The 17,187-nt window shown below is 51.2% G+C and overlaps 1 protein-coding gene across 5 annotated transcripts in view; it reads right to left on the bottom strand.

The window, feature by feature from the left end:
- The window catches only part of TBC1D14 (TBC1 domain family member 14), a 117,648-nt gene that overhangs the window by 65,161 nt on the left and 35,300 nt on the right, over window positions 1-17,187 (bottom strand). The window contains exon 1 of one of the 5 annotated variants that reach the window (XM_069594791.1): window positions 13,558-13,766. The exons of 3 other annotated variants lie outside the window; for them this stretch is intronic. The gene's annotated coding sequence lies outside the window, so the exon portion shown is untranslated. Of the gene's footprint in view, window positions 1-309; window positions 375-13,557; window positions 13,767-17,187 lie in introns of those variants that run through there. One more of the 5 variants, XM_069594792.1, reaches the window with a different exon arrangement.

The raw sequence follows: 17,187 nt of genomic DNA, 5'->3' as shown, positions 1-17,187 counted from the left end.
GCCCCAGATAAGTATTCTTTCCTGAGAAATCCTACTGACAGAGGAGCCTGGCGGGCTACAGTCCCGGGGTCGCAGAGAGTCGCACATGCTGTTTAGCAACTAAACAGCAGCAGTAAGCACAGAAAGCCTGATGGGCTTACGGTTTAGTCAGTGGATGCTAAAACTAGTAGGTGGAAGCTGGAAGAAGAAAAGCATCGTTACACAGTTTGAAAGCATCTCCCACAAATTACTAGTTAATTACAAAGAAAATGAATTAACTTCACAGTAGAGACACCTCACTAGCCAAGTGATCACAGTGGGCATCCTCACCGTCAGGATGGAGAGCACAGGTCACCTCCTCTGATGCTTAGAACACCACACCAGGTTGATCGTAGCTGCCAAAAAACGCATCACCTGAATATCACCATGAGGAAACACAGACACACCGAAACAGAGGGACAGCCGATGAAACAATACATCTGACTCTGAAAATGGCAGTGTCCCAAGTGGACAAAAAACACCGCCTATCATTTTGGTAAACAAAGAATGTTGCCTCCCACCCAGCCATCAGCCACTGTAGCCATCTCTAACGGTGCACCCTGAGGGGGGAGGGGGTTCAAGATGCAGAAAGCCAGGATACTGGCCCCATGTAGTAATGACGTATTTCAAAGGACGGATGTCAGTCAGCCCAGACTGCTGCGCCCTCCCATGCACAGAAGAGCTCTACAGTCACGAGCGCGAGCTGGCTGTTTTTTGTGATTAGCGGTCATGTTTTGATATTCCACTACGTTGTTTTTTGGTTTTGTTTTCTTCAGCAAAAGCTCCTCTATACCCAGGTTCCTTGCTTATCTCTCTGGAACAGTCCATCAGAGCTATCAGAGAGGCTGCCTTCCCAGGCTTAGTCCTCAGTAAGGCCACCTAATAAAACAGAATTCTCAGCTTTTAGGTGGTACATTTTTCTCAACTGACAAAGAAAGACTAAAGAACTGTTACAGATTAAAAGGAGGCTAAAGAGACCTGGGGGCTTCCCGGGCGGTGCTAGCGGTAAAGAACCACCTGCCAGTGCAGTTCACGTGAGCGACACGGGTGCTGCCCCTGGGTGGGCAGACCTCTGGAGGAGGGCACGGCAACCCATGCCGGTGTTCTTGCCTCGATTGTCCCACGGACAGAGGAGCCTGGTGGGCTACAGTCTATAGGGTTGCAGAGAATCTGGCAGGACGTGAAGCGACTCACCACAGCACACACACAGACCTGACAATTAAAGGCAGGAGGAGGAGGAGGAGGAGACAGAGGATGAGATGGACTCAAGGAACGTGAGTGTGAGCAAACTCCAGGAGACACTGAAGGACAGGGAAGCCTGGAGTGCTGCAGTCCACAGGGTCGCAAGGAATCAGACACAACTCAGCAACTGAACAGCAGCAGCAGCAGGTGGACCCTGTACCACATCCCGGACCACGGGCCAAAAAGGTATAAAGAAGACTACCGGGACAGCTGGCGCAATGTGAACACAGATGACAGAACAGAATACCCCTGGGGTAATATTACATTTCCTGGTCTTGCTAACTGCTATGGTTACGGAAGAGAATGCCCTTCTGGTATACTTTCCGTTGGATCATACAGAAAGCAAGAGAATTTGATAAAAAAACATCTGCTTCCTTGACTATGCTAAAGCCTTTGACTCTGTGGATCACAGCAAACTGTGGAAAATTCTTAAAGAGATGGGAATACCAGACCACCTTACCTGCCTCCTAAGAATCCTGTATGCAGGTCAAGAAGCAATAGCTAGAATCTTACATGGAACAATGAACTGGTTCCAAATTGGGAAAGAAAAACAACAATGCTGTACATTGTGACCTTGCTTATTTAACTTGTATGCAGAGTACATCATGCGAAATGCTGGGCTGGATGAAGCACAAGCTGGAATCAAGATTGCTGGGAAAAATCTCAATAACCTCAGATATGCAGACAACACCACTCTAATGGCACAAAGTGAAGAAGAACTAAAGAACCTCTTGATGAAGGTGAAAGGAGAATGAAAAAGCTGGCTTAAAACTCAACATTCAAAAAAAATGAGATCATGGCATCTGGTCCCATCACTTCATGGCAAATAGATGGGGAAACTGGAAGCAGTGACTGACTTTATTTTCTTGGGCTCCAAAATCATTGCAGGCGGTGACTGCAGCCATGAAATTAAAAAGACGCTTGCTCCTTAGAAGAAAAGCTATGACAAACTTAAACAGTATATTAAAAAGCAGAGATACTACTTTGCCGACAAAGGTCCATACAGTTAAAGCAATGGTTTTTCCAGTAGTCATGTATGGATGTGAGAGTTGGATCATAAAGAAGGCTGAGGGCTGAAGAACTGATGTTTTTGAACTGTGGTGTTGGAGAAGACTCTTGAATCCCTTGGACTGCAAGGAGATCAAACCAGTCAATCCTAAGGAAATCAACCCTGATTATTCATTGGAAAGATTGATGTTGAAGCTGACGCTCCAATACTCTGGCCAACTGATACGAAGAACTGACTCATTGGAAAAGACCCTGATGCTGAAAAAGATTGAGGGCAGGAGAAGAGGACAACAGAGGATGAAATGGTTGGATGGCATCACCAACTCAATGGACATGAGTCTGAGAAGCTCCAGGAAATAGTGAAGGACAGGGAAGCCTGGCGTGCGGCAGTCCATGTGGTCCCAAAGCGTCGATGTGATTGCGCGACTGAACAACAACAAAGGGGCATATCTCCAACGGCCTCTTCTAATGCTTCCCCGAAATTCTCATGCGCTTATGTAGAACAGATGCCTTGTTCACAGAATGAATAAAACAACAGGAATGAAAGGTAAACAACTAGGGAATTGGGGTAAAGGATATATGGAAGTTCCTTATATTTTTCTTGCAAAGTCTCTCTAAATTTAAAATTATATCCCCCAAATGTTACAAAAACTTTCAAAAAAGGTTCTTTGTATTCTTCCTTGCTTTTCTCTTGTGGTTTATAATGGAACCTATTCAGAAGTTGGTTTCATATCCCCAAGGCAATGTCTATTTATATTTGTAAGAAATGAAGTTTGAGGTGTCTCCAGGCCCAACCTGTTTGATAATCCAGGCCCACATTTAAAACCAGGCCGAATCCTTTGGCACCCAGAAGGGTTCTAAGAATTTGGGCATTCAGAGCTTGGGTTCTAAGGGCTTACATTTTGCTAAAGAGAGGAGGTGCCTCTGGGGAAGAGAACTGGGTGCCAAGGGACAAAGGTGAGAAAATCAAAGGCACCCGGAAAGGAGAGGGCCAGGGACGAGAGGCCCGCCTTCCCAAGGACCCTGACCGGACTGCAGGGACGGGAGTCGCTAAGGGTGTGGGGGGGGGTAACAGCAGAGAACCACTCAGAGGCCACTGGACATGGGGAAATGCAAAGGAACTGTGGGCTTTGTGACCCAGGAGGCTGAGTGTCAATCGCCGTGCTAGGCACTGAAGACGGCTGACAGGAAGTGAACCAAGAGCAACAGAAACCTTGGTTTCTCTGTCCACTGCTAAGGCTACATACTGTCCACACAGAGTGCAGATAAAGCTTATCAAAACTCAAAGTGGTGGGACATCTCCCTGGCGGTCCAGAGGTTACAACTCTGCACTTTCAGTGCCGGGGCATGGGTCCCATCCCTGGTTGGGGAACAAAGATCCCACATGCCACCTGGAGAGGCCAAAAACAAACAAACAAAAAATCAGAGTTGCATAATTATTTTCAGCATAAGAGCTTAGGCTATACATTACAGGCCATGATTTTTGAAGGGTCTGTAAACTGTATCTTTGGTTGTATTATTTTTTGTGATGCTGAGGTCACCACAAGTACCGAGGAGCTCTGAGCAGAAAGGACTCCCTCTGAGCTTCAGCTGCGTGTCACCTGCAGCTCCGGCGCCAGCACGGGGAGCAGGGAGCCCAGCCAGCTCCCGCCCTCTGCTGCCCTTTCAGGCCACAGTCATGGGGAGACTGGTGTGGAGCTGGCTGCTGGGCCCAGGAGCCAGATGGAGCCAAGGGTGCACCTCTGCCCATCACAGGACCCACTCCGGGGGCCAGGGGCAGGGCGAGCCCCCAGGCCAACCTGTGCCTTCAGCCCCTGTGCTGCGGTCCTAGCATGGGGCTGAGAGACACCCTCGGAGACGCCCACACGTGGGGCTGCTCCTGCCAGTCCAACAGGGCCTGGAAGGAAGCCGTGTCTGGATCCCTGGGGGTGTCCCCAGGCGAGCTCTGTGACCACGGTGTAGCCCATGCCTGGGTCCCAGAGGCTGAGAGCGTGCACCTGCCGCTGGAAAAGGCAGTGGTCCTTCCATCACGTGTGTCCTCAAGGGGACAAGTACATAAGAGGAGGGGGCAGGCTGGGGCCCAGCCAAGGCCAGGGGGAGCCGGCCACCTCCAAGGGTGGGGCCCACAGACGGGCCCCCATGTAGGCTCAAGGCGACAGAGACAATCTGGACAAATCGGAGCTCAGGACTGAGGATGAGACAGAGGAAACCTCTGAGCAGGGGAGGGGCCCCCAGGGCCTCCTGGAAGGGGGGGCTGGCAGTCAGGGGAGGGGCGGCCGAGCAGGACACGCAGCCCGACTCCCAAGGGAGGCCGCCAGCAGGGGTGCTGAGGGCTCGAGGCGGCGAGGAGGACTGGCCGCCCCAGGGAAGGGCCCTGGGCGGGAGGGCAGGAGCCCCGCTGCAGGGAATCGAGCGCGTCCTCCGCCGGCAGCACCGGGACCTCCGCCGCTGGCCTCCCCGCAGTCTCTGACTGCAGAGCAGAAACAGGGAAACGGAGGGGACGCGTCCCTGCACTGAAGGGAACGACACCACCAGGGCTGACAGGGACCCAAGGCTGCGCCATCTCCAGTCCACAGGGCGCGACGGCGGTCTCCATGACAAGACTGTCCACAGCCCCCTAGGACCCGCACACGCAGGCACACCAGCATGGGCCCCTGCACACACACACACTCAACACACCACACACACTCAACACATCACACACACACACCACTCAACACACCACACACACACATACTCAACACATCACACACACATACCACACATGCACACACAACCAACACACCACACACACACACCCAACTTACCACACACACACACCACACAACACACACACACACTCAACACACCACACACACTCAACACATCACACACACACACCACACACGCACACACAACCAACACACCACACACACACACCCAACTTACCACACACACACACCACACACACACCCAACACACCACACATACCCAACACACCACACACACTCAACACATCACACACAGACCACACACGCACACACAAACACTCAACACACCACACACACTCAACACATCACACCCACACACCACACACGCACACACAACCAACACACCACACACACACCCAACTTACCACACACATACTCAACACACCACACACACACACCACACACGCGCACACACAACCAACACACACACACACCCCCAACTTACCACACACACAACACACACACACCCAACACACCACACACACTCAACACATCACACACACACACCCAACTTACCACACACACACAACACACACCACACACACACTCAACACACCCAACATACCATACACACACCCAACACACCACACACACACTCCCAACACACCACACACACACTCAACATATCACACACACACAACACACACAACACACCCCCAAAACACCACACACACACTCAACACACCACACACACTGAACACACCACACACACCCAACTTACCACACACACACAACACACACACTCAACACAACACACACCACACACCCAACATACCACACACACTCAACACACCACACACACTCAACACACCACACACACTCAACACACCACACACACACAGCACAACCCAACACACCACACACACCCCCCAACACACCACACACACACCCAACATACCACACACACTCAACATACCCAACACACCACACATACACCCCCCAACATACCACACACACACACTCAACACACCACACACAAACACAGCCAACACAACATACCACATACACACCCAACACACCACACACACCCAACACACCACACACACCCAACACACCACACACACACACTCAATACACCACACACACAACACAACACACACACAACACACACACAACACAACATACACACTTAACACACCCAACACACCACACACACAACACACCCAACACACCACACATACCCAACAAACCACACACACTCAACACACCCAAGACTACACACACACACACTCAACACACCACACACACTCAAGACACCAAACACACTTAACACACCCAACACACCACACACACAACACACCCAACACACCACACACACCCAACAAACCACACACACACAACACACACCACACACACTCAACACACCACACACACTTAACACACCCAACACACCACACACAACACACCCAACACACCACACACACCCAACAAACCACACACACTCAGCATACCCAAGACCACACACACACACCCCCAACACACCACACACACACACTCAAGACACCACACACACTCAACACACCCAACATACCCAACACACACAGTCTGACACACACACGTGGTGGGCACAACCAAACTCCCCCGAGCCCCTCCCTCAAGGCTGGAGGGCGAGGGCTGTGGTGGCCGTGGGGACGCACCTGAAGACCCTAGGAGACCCTGGGGAGAGAGGACTCGCCTGCCCCGAGGCCGGCTGCGGCGTGGGGGCCTTGGCAGCACTGCCCCCGGAGGCGGGGGGCTGGGGGTGCTGCTCTGTACCCCCGAGGCCTCAGTCCCACGGCTGGTGCTGCTGCAGGCCTCCACTGCGCTGCGCGGCAGGGAGAGGCAGCCCTCCGTGCTCAGAGACCGCCAGGCTCTCCTCCTCAACTCTGGTCTCGCCCCACTGCCCCTCCGCCCCGGGGCTTCCAGGGCCGGTCGCCCCACCTGTGCCTCAGTGGTCCCTGAGGTGCAGCTCCAAGACCCGCGAGCCCTGGGCCCCTGCTGAACTCCAACAGCCATCCCTCCCAGAGCCCAGGGCCCTCTCTGGAGAGCGCAGGTGGACCTGCGGCCCCGTCCCGACCCCTTCCACAACTCCCCTGGGCTCGTGGCACTCACACACTGGCTGTTCCCTCCACCGGCTCAGATGGCAGAGTCCACCTGCAAGGCAGGGAACCCAGGTTCGATCCCTGGATCGGGAAGATCCCCTGGAGAAGGAAATGGCTACCCACTGCAGTACGCTTGTCTGGGAAATCCCATGGACAGCGGAGCACGGCATCAGATCGCAAGGGTCAGACACGACTTGCCAACTAAACCCCCCACCCTCAAAGCGCTCATGACGAGGCCAGGAGGGTCGGCCTCATGGGGAGGCGCTGGGCCTCACGGGCTGCACACAGGACCGGCACGTGCATGGGCCCCAGAAAGCCCACGGGGGACCAAGCAGGCAGCCATGGTCCCCCTGCTCCACCCGCCTCTCCAAGCCAGTGCTCTGCCCCCGGAGGCGGGCGTCAAGGCTGGCAGCTGAGGGAAGGTGACCCAGGGGGCGCGGCCCCACCAGAGGCCTATGGCTGACGCACGTCAGGTCCACTTTCCAATAAAGCTGAAGAGCCTCAGGAAACACACCTTAGAGTCTGTCAGCAGGTGAGCCACATCCAGCTACAAGGGAAGAGCATCACCCTCAAAGCCTGAGGGGGCAAGAAGGCCAAAGGCAAGAAAAAGGAGCCAGGGTCTCCCGCGGCATTTATCCATGGCTGGCAAAACATTTATTCTTGTCTCAATAGGCACAACTCAGAGGACAAGATACAGGACACCAACGGCCAAGTCCCGCTGACAATAATGGTGTGCCCAGACTCAGGGGACGAGCTTATGGTTGCCGGGAGGAGGGGATGGACATGTACACTCTGCTGTATTTAAAATGGATCACCAACAAGGACCCACTGTAAGCACAGGGAACTCTGCTCCACGTGGCAGCCTGGATGGGAAGGGAGTTCCAGGAGAATGGATACCTGCTTATGTGTGGCTGTCCCTTAGCTGTTCATCTGAAACTATCACGACATAGTTAACCGGCTATACCCCAATGCAAAGTAAGATGTTCTTAAAAAACATAAACCAGTGTGTCAAGTCTGCGAGGTCCCCCGTGAGGCTGGACGCACAGGCCCGGCAGATGCCAGGCCGCAAGAGACCAGCACCGTCAGACGCAGCAACGAGGCCGCTCACTGACATTTACCTGGGACGGGCTGGACCTGTGGGACCCCAGTCCTCACCAGGAGAGGTCAGGATGGAGCCCGCACAGATTCAGGCACAGCTTTCCCTTTCTCGGCCTCCTCTACACTCTGAGTCACCGGGGTCCTCACGGTCAAAGGCTCGTCCAGCGGCCCCTGTCGGCAGGAGGCACAGGGGAGGCCAACATCCGAAGCGGCAAAAGGCAGCCGCGCGAGCGTGGGGAAATGACACCCCGAGGCCTGACGGCCCTCCCCTTCTGACAAGACGTGTGGCCCTGCGCTGGGGCCACCCGCCACACACGTGGCCACTGAGCACTAGGAGTGTGCACAGGATCACGCTGAGACAATACACTGGCTAAGTAACACCTTCTTTCAAGTGTCCCAGAAAGACTGAAGCGACCCAAGGGCTCGTGATCTATGCATACGCAGCCTTAAAGGGTCAGGGGGCACTTTCTGAAAGACGGTGAAGTGTCCATTCTTAAAGGAAAAAAAGCAAGGTACATCACAGATCATCGTAAGGCACACCGCGTCAACGCCTGCATGTACACCTGCCTGACACGCACAGCCCAGCCCTAGAAGACACCGACCGACCAGCGTCGCCACTGCTTCCGGGACGGGCTGCTGGGGGCAAAAGGCACAGGGCAGAATGGGAAGTTTTCATCACATACTCTCCTGGGCTCTTTGAATTCTGAGCCGTGCAAATGCATCGCCCATTGAAAAAAGTTAAAAAGAAATAAAAAAGTCGCTGCTAAACAAGGAACTCCTGCCAATAAAAAAATGAACGGCTTCTGCACTGTTCTCACCCCATCCTTCAAATCAGAAAGCCCTCATCCAACTCCAGAGAGTGGCTGGTTTCTCTCCATGCAGCTAGCAGCATTACGCACTGAGTTCACAGAGCACCTGCTGTGTTAGGCGGAAGTGTCTGAAGCAAAAAAGCTGAAGAGAAAATGAAAATGTTCCGTGGCTGCGCGACTGATATACAAACAAAAAGCCTCTTGGAAGAAGGAAAATAGATGTTTATTCAGGTACTTAAGCAGATCACTGTGCCTTCTGCGCCTTTAGAGCGGGTCCTGAGAGGACCCTCAAGCAGGGCAGCCTGGAGGGCCGCACCTGGAAGGGCACGGGTCCCTGGGCTTCAGAGGCCAAGCCAGCGAGCCAGAAACAATGATGGTGTCCAAGAAAAATGGCCTCAGAGCGAGGTAAGTCCCTGAGGCCGCCCACTGGGGGCTCACAGCCAGGCCAGAGCCGGCACTCAGGTGGAGGCTGCCCCGCGATACGAAGGAAGCCTGGCTGCCTGCTGCCCTGCAGAGGCACACAGAGCCAGCGAGCGGTCACCAGGGCGCGGCAGGCACGTTCTGGTCCCACCTCCACGCTTTTCCCACCAGAGCCCAGAAGCTGCAAGGGCGTGGGGTAGTGAGGAATGTGAAAGATGAAAAGGCGGAGACAGAGACCAAGGACCAGGCCGCACCGGGCCTGGCTCCTGCGCGAGCGCGAGCCCAAGCTGAGCAGGGCCTCCAGGGCCTCACCCCTCACCCCTCCTCCCGCCGCCCATCTGCAAGGGCAGAGCTGCATCTGGGGAGCCTCGAAGGTCATACACTTTGGGGCATGCTCTTCAAGGGGAAAAAAAACTAATTAGGAACACAAAGTCGTCCTGACTCATCTGAAAAGACTCTGATGCTGGGAGGGATTGGGGGCAGGAGGAGAAGGGGACGACAGAGGATGAGATGGCTGGATGGCATCCCTGACTCGATGGACGTGAGTCTGAGTGAACTCCAGGAGCTGGTGATGGACAGGGAGGCCTGGCGTGCTGCGGTTCATGGGGTCGCAGAGAATCGGACAAGACTGAGCGACTGAACTGAAGTGAACTGAGTCCCTCAATGGCACCCCACTCCAGTACTCTTGCCTGGAAACTCCCATGGATGGAGGATCCTGGTGGGCTGCCGTCCATGGGGTCGCAAAGAGTCAGACACGACTCAGTGACTGAACTGAACTGGAGAGGTCCTGACGTCAGGCGTCCCTAACACGTCACAAACCCAGCTTTATATGCTTCTGAACCCTGGGACGAGGGACGCAGCGGCCACTCGAGCTCACAGGTCACCAAACTCCGGCACAATCCAACATCCCACATCTCTGCTTTTAGCTGAGTGATTACAGAGCCAAGGGCCAATACAAAGGTTGCAAGGCTATCTTCACAGGTGGTGAGGCTGAGGCTGTTGTTACCTTCCCCTCCACCCGCCCCGAGTTAACTTTCCCGAGTTACTGAAGACAAAAGAAGGCAATCTGAGGAGCAAGCAAGAATGCTCGCTGACAAGAGGCCTGCGAGCCGCTCAATCTGGGTCCCTGGCCTCGCGGGTGTCAACGTGCCGCGTGTGAGCTGAGCCACACGCGGGCACGAGGATACATTCCTAGACGCTATCACTGCGGCTGTGTTTGTCTTCGTCATCAGCGGGCAGAGTCCGTGAGCACGAACACAGTCTCTTCCATTTACTGTGATGCCTCCAGTGTCTAGAACGGTTCCTGGCCCACAGGAAAAGACTCAAACTCATCAAACGTGTGCTTTTACAGGGAATTTTCATAAAGATTATCGGAGAGTTACTCCTGTCCATTTAAAACCAAGCAGCCGGGACTGGGAGAGGGCGAGGAGTCCTGCCCAGGGAGAGACGGAATGAGGCCGTCCCAGAGGGTGGAGGAGGGCTGGGACGGGAGGACAGTCCTCGCCAACCCGGTGGAGCAGGTTCCACAAGCCACCCACACTCCCCAGGGTGTCTCAGAACTTCTCAGAGTCTTGAGAAATAGACCTCCGATGTCTTCCTCCTTTGAGAGGCCGTACATTTGAACTCCTGGCTGTGATTCAGTAATTACTTGGGGGTTCCCGCTCTCTCACTCCGGTCTCAGTGACAAACTGCTGGCGACTTCTGATTCCACAGCAACCGGAAACCAGCAGAAACAGGCAGTGTTCAGCTCCCCCAAGGACTGCCTGGCCTAGCTGGGTATCTCCTTCAGCGTCTCCTGAGTCACAGACCACCTGTCAGGCTCCGGCAGCAGGCACTTCTCCTGCATTTTATGTGTGAAACAACACTACGGGAATGGTGCCATCGTTACTACAATACAGACAGCATAACCTCACACAGGCTCAGTGAGGTCAAAACTTCACTTGAGAGACATCTAAACCCTGACACTCATCAACAGCAGAGAAGGGGAAAAGCTCCACGGACTCCTCGGAAGTCCATCTCCATGCGTTTCTTCCAGATTCCCACCCCTCCACGACTGACATGCTCCACAGCTGCACAGACACACACCGGGCCTCGGCTCTGCTCTGAAAGCATGAGGGGAAGAGGCTGGCCCACTTCAACCGTCAGAGAGACACCAAGGGAAAGCCGCAGTCTGCAGAGCAAACCTCCCGTGTGATCAGATTCTAGCTACCTTGTGGGAAAAAGGAAGTAAGGGAGACACCGAGGTCTTATGGCCACAAGCACTGTGGCTCAAATTCCTAGTTCCACACACAGTTAAAAGTACCCAGGAGTCCCTCTCCTTTTTCAAAAATGTTATCCAAGCAGCAGCTGATGCTAAACATTTAATCCACTAAAAACAGTGCTAACCCTCGGGATGAGGGGTGAGGGGCGGGGGACAGGGAGCACGGATATAAAATCGGGCCCTTGAGCTCCTGGTACACACAGCAGACCCCCGCTGATCACCCCCATGTTAAACTGAGGAACAGCCGAGGAAACAAGTCTGCCCCACGCAGGCTTCAGGGGGGATCTAAATCACGTTAAAAGCTATCTAACATGGGAGGAACGTGCTCCAGTTAGGTCTGCAACTACAGAAGCAAGAAAGGCAAGATCGCAACCACCAACCTGTCCATCAACAGCAACGCAGGGGAGACGGCCATCACATCTCCGGGAAGCGCCTGGCTCTGAGGGGCTAGCCACAAGAGCGCGCGGCTCCCCCGGGAACATTCCTGCCCGGCCCAAGCTGCAGTCCCGGGCAGCACCACAGGCGCCCTTCGGAGCCCGCTCCATGCAGTCTGGAAGGCTAAGGAAGGCTGGGTGGAGCGGCCCAGCTGGAAAGGCCAGGCGGTGGGGGTGTGCTGGGCTCTGACTCCTAGCCAGTCCCCAGGAGGCTGGGTGTGGGCAGTCTGGGAGGAAGGCTGATCGACCAGGTTTCCAGGGCCCCATACAGACCCACTCGTGCAGCTCAGCGCCTGGCAGAGACCCAGAGCACAGCACAGCAGGACAGGCTCAGCTGACCCCAAAACCCACGGGCGCTGAGGACTGAGAAGGCAGGCAAAGTGCACCTTGGAGCAACTGAGCACCTCCTCTGGGCCAGACACTGCACTCTGCAGAAGCAACCAGGTTTTCTGGTGAGTCACAAACACGGCCACTAAGTCTCTGTCCAAACACTTGCCTGAGCACCATCACTAGGGGACTGTCCCTCCATGACTTCAAATAGTGCTAAAGCTTTTTTAAGGGACAAGAGCTAATTAGCAACTTCAAGGTCTATAGAACTGATCTCTTCTAAAGCCACAAGATATCATGGGTTGGCTGGCCCTTGGGGCAGGCATCATTCAGTCATTTGTCAACAAGCAGCCCACGGTAAGACAATCCTCCAGGCACCCAGCTAGGGTTCACTTGCTACTGATCAGCCCCATCGTCCATGCCCATCTGGCACATGTCTGTACATCTGATTACACAAAAGACATCTGACTGGAGACAGCAGGTGGACATCTCTGGCAAGAGGAGCTGGTGAGGAACAGAGGGAAAACTTACTTTATGTTACAAAGTACTGTACTGACGCTTTATTTTTTTAAAAAATCAAACCTTTGCAACTAAAAAGAAAAGACAGTCAAGCATGGGCAGTAAGAGGGTACAGTGCGGCCCTCAGCACACGTCTGTCCCAGGCCCTGGGACCAGGGAGTAAGACGGACACGACTCCCACCCCAGTGCAGCGGACGCTAACGAGCACACTCTACAAAGCCGGGGACCCCAGAGTGGGAAGCTGGACCAGAGGCAGCGTCACCTACCTGGGAGCTGGCTAGAAATACAAATCTTAACCCCATCCAGACCTACTGGGTCAGAACCCCGGGCGCAGCCCAGCAAGCTCTGTTTAACAGGTCCTCCAGGTGGCTCGGATGCGGCTAAGGTTTGAGAAGCACTGTTCTGACTACACTTACACACTTCGAACAATTCCTGCTCTCCGACTTAGCACCTGGTCAAATCCCTCACTACTCTAGGAGCCAGACAGACATGTTTCCATCTGTAGCCCAGGGTGAGGACAGAGCAGCCATTCACAACGTGAATGGAAGAGATTCACTCTAAGAATCCGCGAAGCCACCATAGGAGACTCACAAAGAGCTCACTTGAAGAGACTCCTCACAAAGCCGCTGGAAGAGATTAGTCCAAGCCCCCCAGCGACAGCCTGCGTTCCGGCTTCATCTGCAGTCTCTGTCAGGAGGCGCGTTCCCGGCTTCGTCTGCAGCCTCTTCCTCGGGAGGCGCGGTGCTCTCTGCGCTCCAGCACACTCGTGTTTCTGTGGTCCTTCCAAGCTCTTCCTCAACCTGCAGTATTCGTGTTTTATAATCATTCCTCAGCAAAAGAAATGCTTCCAGAAATAGCCACAATTTTAAAACTCACAGAGAAAACTCAGGTCCAGATGGTCTCACTGGTGAACATTTAAGAAAGAAACCTTCACAAACTCTTCCAGAGAACAAACCTTTTAGACAACCCCCCACAGCAAATTTATTAGGTCACTCAACTGATGCATTTATATGTCTGATTCACCAAGAAAAACAGGACTTTCTGATGACCCTGGGAGGGTTATCTGACATGGGTTAGTATGTACATGTATACATGTTAAATTCCCATGAAGGCTTTCTATTATTTTTAACAATTCATATACAATAGAACAGACTTTTTGGTGTGCAGGTCTCCAAGTTTTAACACACTGGTCAGTTCATTTAACCACCAGGGGAAAATCTTACAGAAAGTCTGAGAAAACAGAAACAAAAACATTAATCAACCTATTTTATAAGCTCACCATCATCTTCACACCGAAACTGGACAGAGAGCATTGTAAGAAAAGAAAAGTTATAGGCTACACTCTTATGAACAGAGGCAGAAAAAAATGTCAAATATATATATTAGCAAATCAAATCCAACCACAGATATAAAGGATGATCTATCAAGAACAGTTGAGATTATTCTAAGGAAGCCAAGTTAGTTTACTTAACACTAGAAAAATATGTTGTTCACCACATACAGAAAATAAAGGCTAAAACGCATCATTAATAGATGTGGGGAAAAAAGCATTTGATAAATGCAACACACTCATGATTTTTTAAATAATAAAACTATGAATAAAAGCAAACAATTTTTATCAGATTCCTTAATCTGATTTTTAAAAAGTACTTATTACTATAAAGTAAGGCATCTAATAAAACACATCTTATTGCAAAAATCACACTTAGTGGGGAAATGGTGAAAGCTTTCCCAGAGACCAGCACCATACAAGGCTCTCTGCCAGCATTACTTCAATTTAACCTGTATGGGAGATCCTGGTCATGCAATAACTTAAGAAAGTAAATAAAAAGTCTAAGAATTGGAAAGAAACAAACCCCATCCACAGACAGCATGATATTCTACAGAGAAAAAGCAAAAGAAACCACAGATAAACTGTAAGAACTGAACTGAGCAAGATTCTGGGAGTCAAGGTCTACACACAAAAATTAACTCCGTTTCCAACTAACGCTTATAAAATAGCATTTTGAAAACCATCAAAAATAACAAGTATCTTGGAATAAATTTAATGAAACACAAAACCTCTACATAAAATACTGTGAAAAAATTTTTAAAAACTAAATAAATGAAAGGACATACCATATTCAGAGATTAGAAGTTTTCTACTATACAAGTCTTCTATAGTAAAAAATAACCAACAGATTCAATGTAATCCCAAACAAAATCAGAGCAGATTTTTTGTGGTAATTGCCAAACTGACTTTTAAAATTTACAGGGAAATGAAAATGACCTAGAATAACCAAAGCAATGGTAAAGAAGAACGAAGTAGGAGGGCTTACTCTGCAGATGTCAAGACCTATGATACAGCAACAGTAATTAAGGGAATACAAGCGAGAGAACAAACGGATGATGGAACATACACAGTCCCCTGACTTATTTCAAAGGTTCAGCGGGATGGATGATCTTTACAATAAGTAAGGATTAACCGCTCACTACCTCACACTATAGCAGAAAATTAATCTAGTTGGTAAAGGCAAAACAAAGTTTCTAGAAGATAACGTGCATGCATGCTAAGTCGCTTCAGTCGTGTTCGACCCAAGGATCGAACCTGTGTCTCTCAGGTCTCCTGCATTGACAAGCAGGCTCTCTACCACTAGCACCACCTGGACAGCCCAGAAGATAGCTCAGACTTCCTCAAACAGGACACAAAAGGCACTAACCATAAAAAGAAAAGTTCTATTAAGCAGAATTCATCACCATGAAGAACTTTTGTTAGTTAATAAAGCAAACTTTTAAAATATTCGGTTCAGTTCAGTCGCTCAGTCATGTCCGACTCTTTGCGACCCCATGAATCGCAGCACGCCAGGCTTCCCTGTCCATCACCAGCTCCCGGAGTTCACTTAGACTCACGTCCATCGAGTCAGAGATGCCATCCAGCCATCTCATCCTCTGTCGTCCCCTTCTCCTCCTGCCCCCAATCCCTCCCAGCATCAGAGTCTTTTCCAATGAGTCAACTCTTCACATGAGGTGGCCAAAGTACTGGAATTACAGCTTTAGCATCATTGCTTCCAAAGAACACCCAGGGCTGATCTCCTTTAGAATGGACTGGTTGGATCTCCTTGCAGTCCAAGGGACTCTCAAGAGTCTTCTCCAACACCACAGTTCAAAACCATCAATTCTTTGGCGCTCAGCCTTCTTCACAGTCCAACTCTCACATCCATACATGACCACAGGAAAAACCATAGCCTTGACTAGACGGACCTTAGTCGGCAAAGTAATGTCTCTGCTTTTGAATATGCTCTCTAGGTTGGTCATAATTTTTCTTCCAAGGAGTAAGCGTCTTTTAATTTCATGGCTGCAATCACCATCTGCAGTGATTTTGGAGCCCAAAAAAATAAAGTCTGACACTGTTTCCACTGTTTCCCCATCTATTTCCCATGAAGTGATGGGACCAGATGCCATGATCTTCATTTTCTGAATGTTGAGCTTTAAGCCAACTTTTTCATTCTCCTCTTTCACTTTCATCAAGAGGCTTTTTAGTTCCTCTTCACTTTCTGCCATAAGGGTGGTGTCATCTGCATATCTGAGGTTTCTCCCGGCAATCTTGATTCCAGCTTGTGTTTCTTCCAGTCCAGCGTTTCTCATGATGTACTCTGCACAGAAGTTAAATAAGCAGGGTGACAATATACAGCCTTGACGTACTCCTTTTCCTATTTGGAACCAGTCTGTTGTTCCATGTCCAGTTCTAACTGTTGCTTCTTGACCTGTATACAGGTTTCTCAAAAGGCAGGTCAGGTGCTCTGGTATTCCCATCTCTTTCAGAATTTTCCACAGCTTATTGTGATCCACACAGTCAAAGGCTTTGGCATAGTCAATAAACCAGAAATAGATGTTTTTCTGGAACTCTCTTGCTTTTTCCATGATCCAGCGGATGTTGGCAATTTGATCTCTGGTTCCTCTGCCTTTTCTAAAACCAGCTTAAACATCTGGAAGTTCACGGTTCACATATTGCTGAAGCCGGGCTTGGAGAATTTTGAGCATTACTTTACTAGTGTGTGAGATGAGTGCAATTGTGCGGTAGTCTGAGCATTCTTTGGCACTATCTTTCTTTGGCATTGGAATGAAAACTGACCTTTCCAGTCCTGTGGCCACTGCTGAGTTTTCCAAATTTGCTGGCATATTGAGTGCAGCACTTTCACAGCATCATCTTTCAGAATTTGAAATAGCTCACCTGGAATTCCA

This window comes from Ovis canadensis, chromosome 6, assembly GCF_042477335.2.
Source record: "Ovis canadensis isolate MfBH-ARS-UI-01 breed Bighorn chromosome 6, ARS-UI_OviCan_v2, whole genome shotgun sequence".
Lineage (NCBI taxonomy): Eukaryota > Metazoa > Chordata > Mammalia > Artiodactyla > Bovidae > Ovis > Ovis canadensis.
Note: the sequence above shows the minus strand (reverse complement) of the source record. Positions and strands in the feature narration are given on the sequence as shown.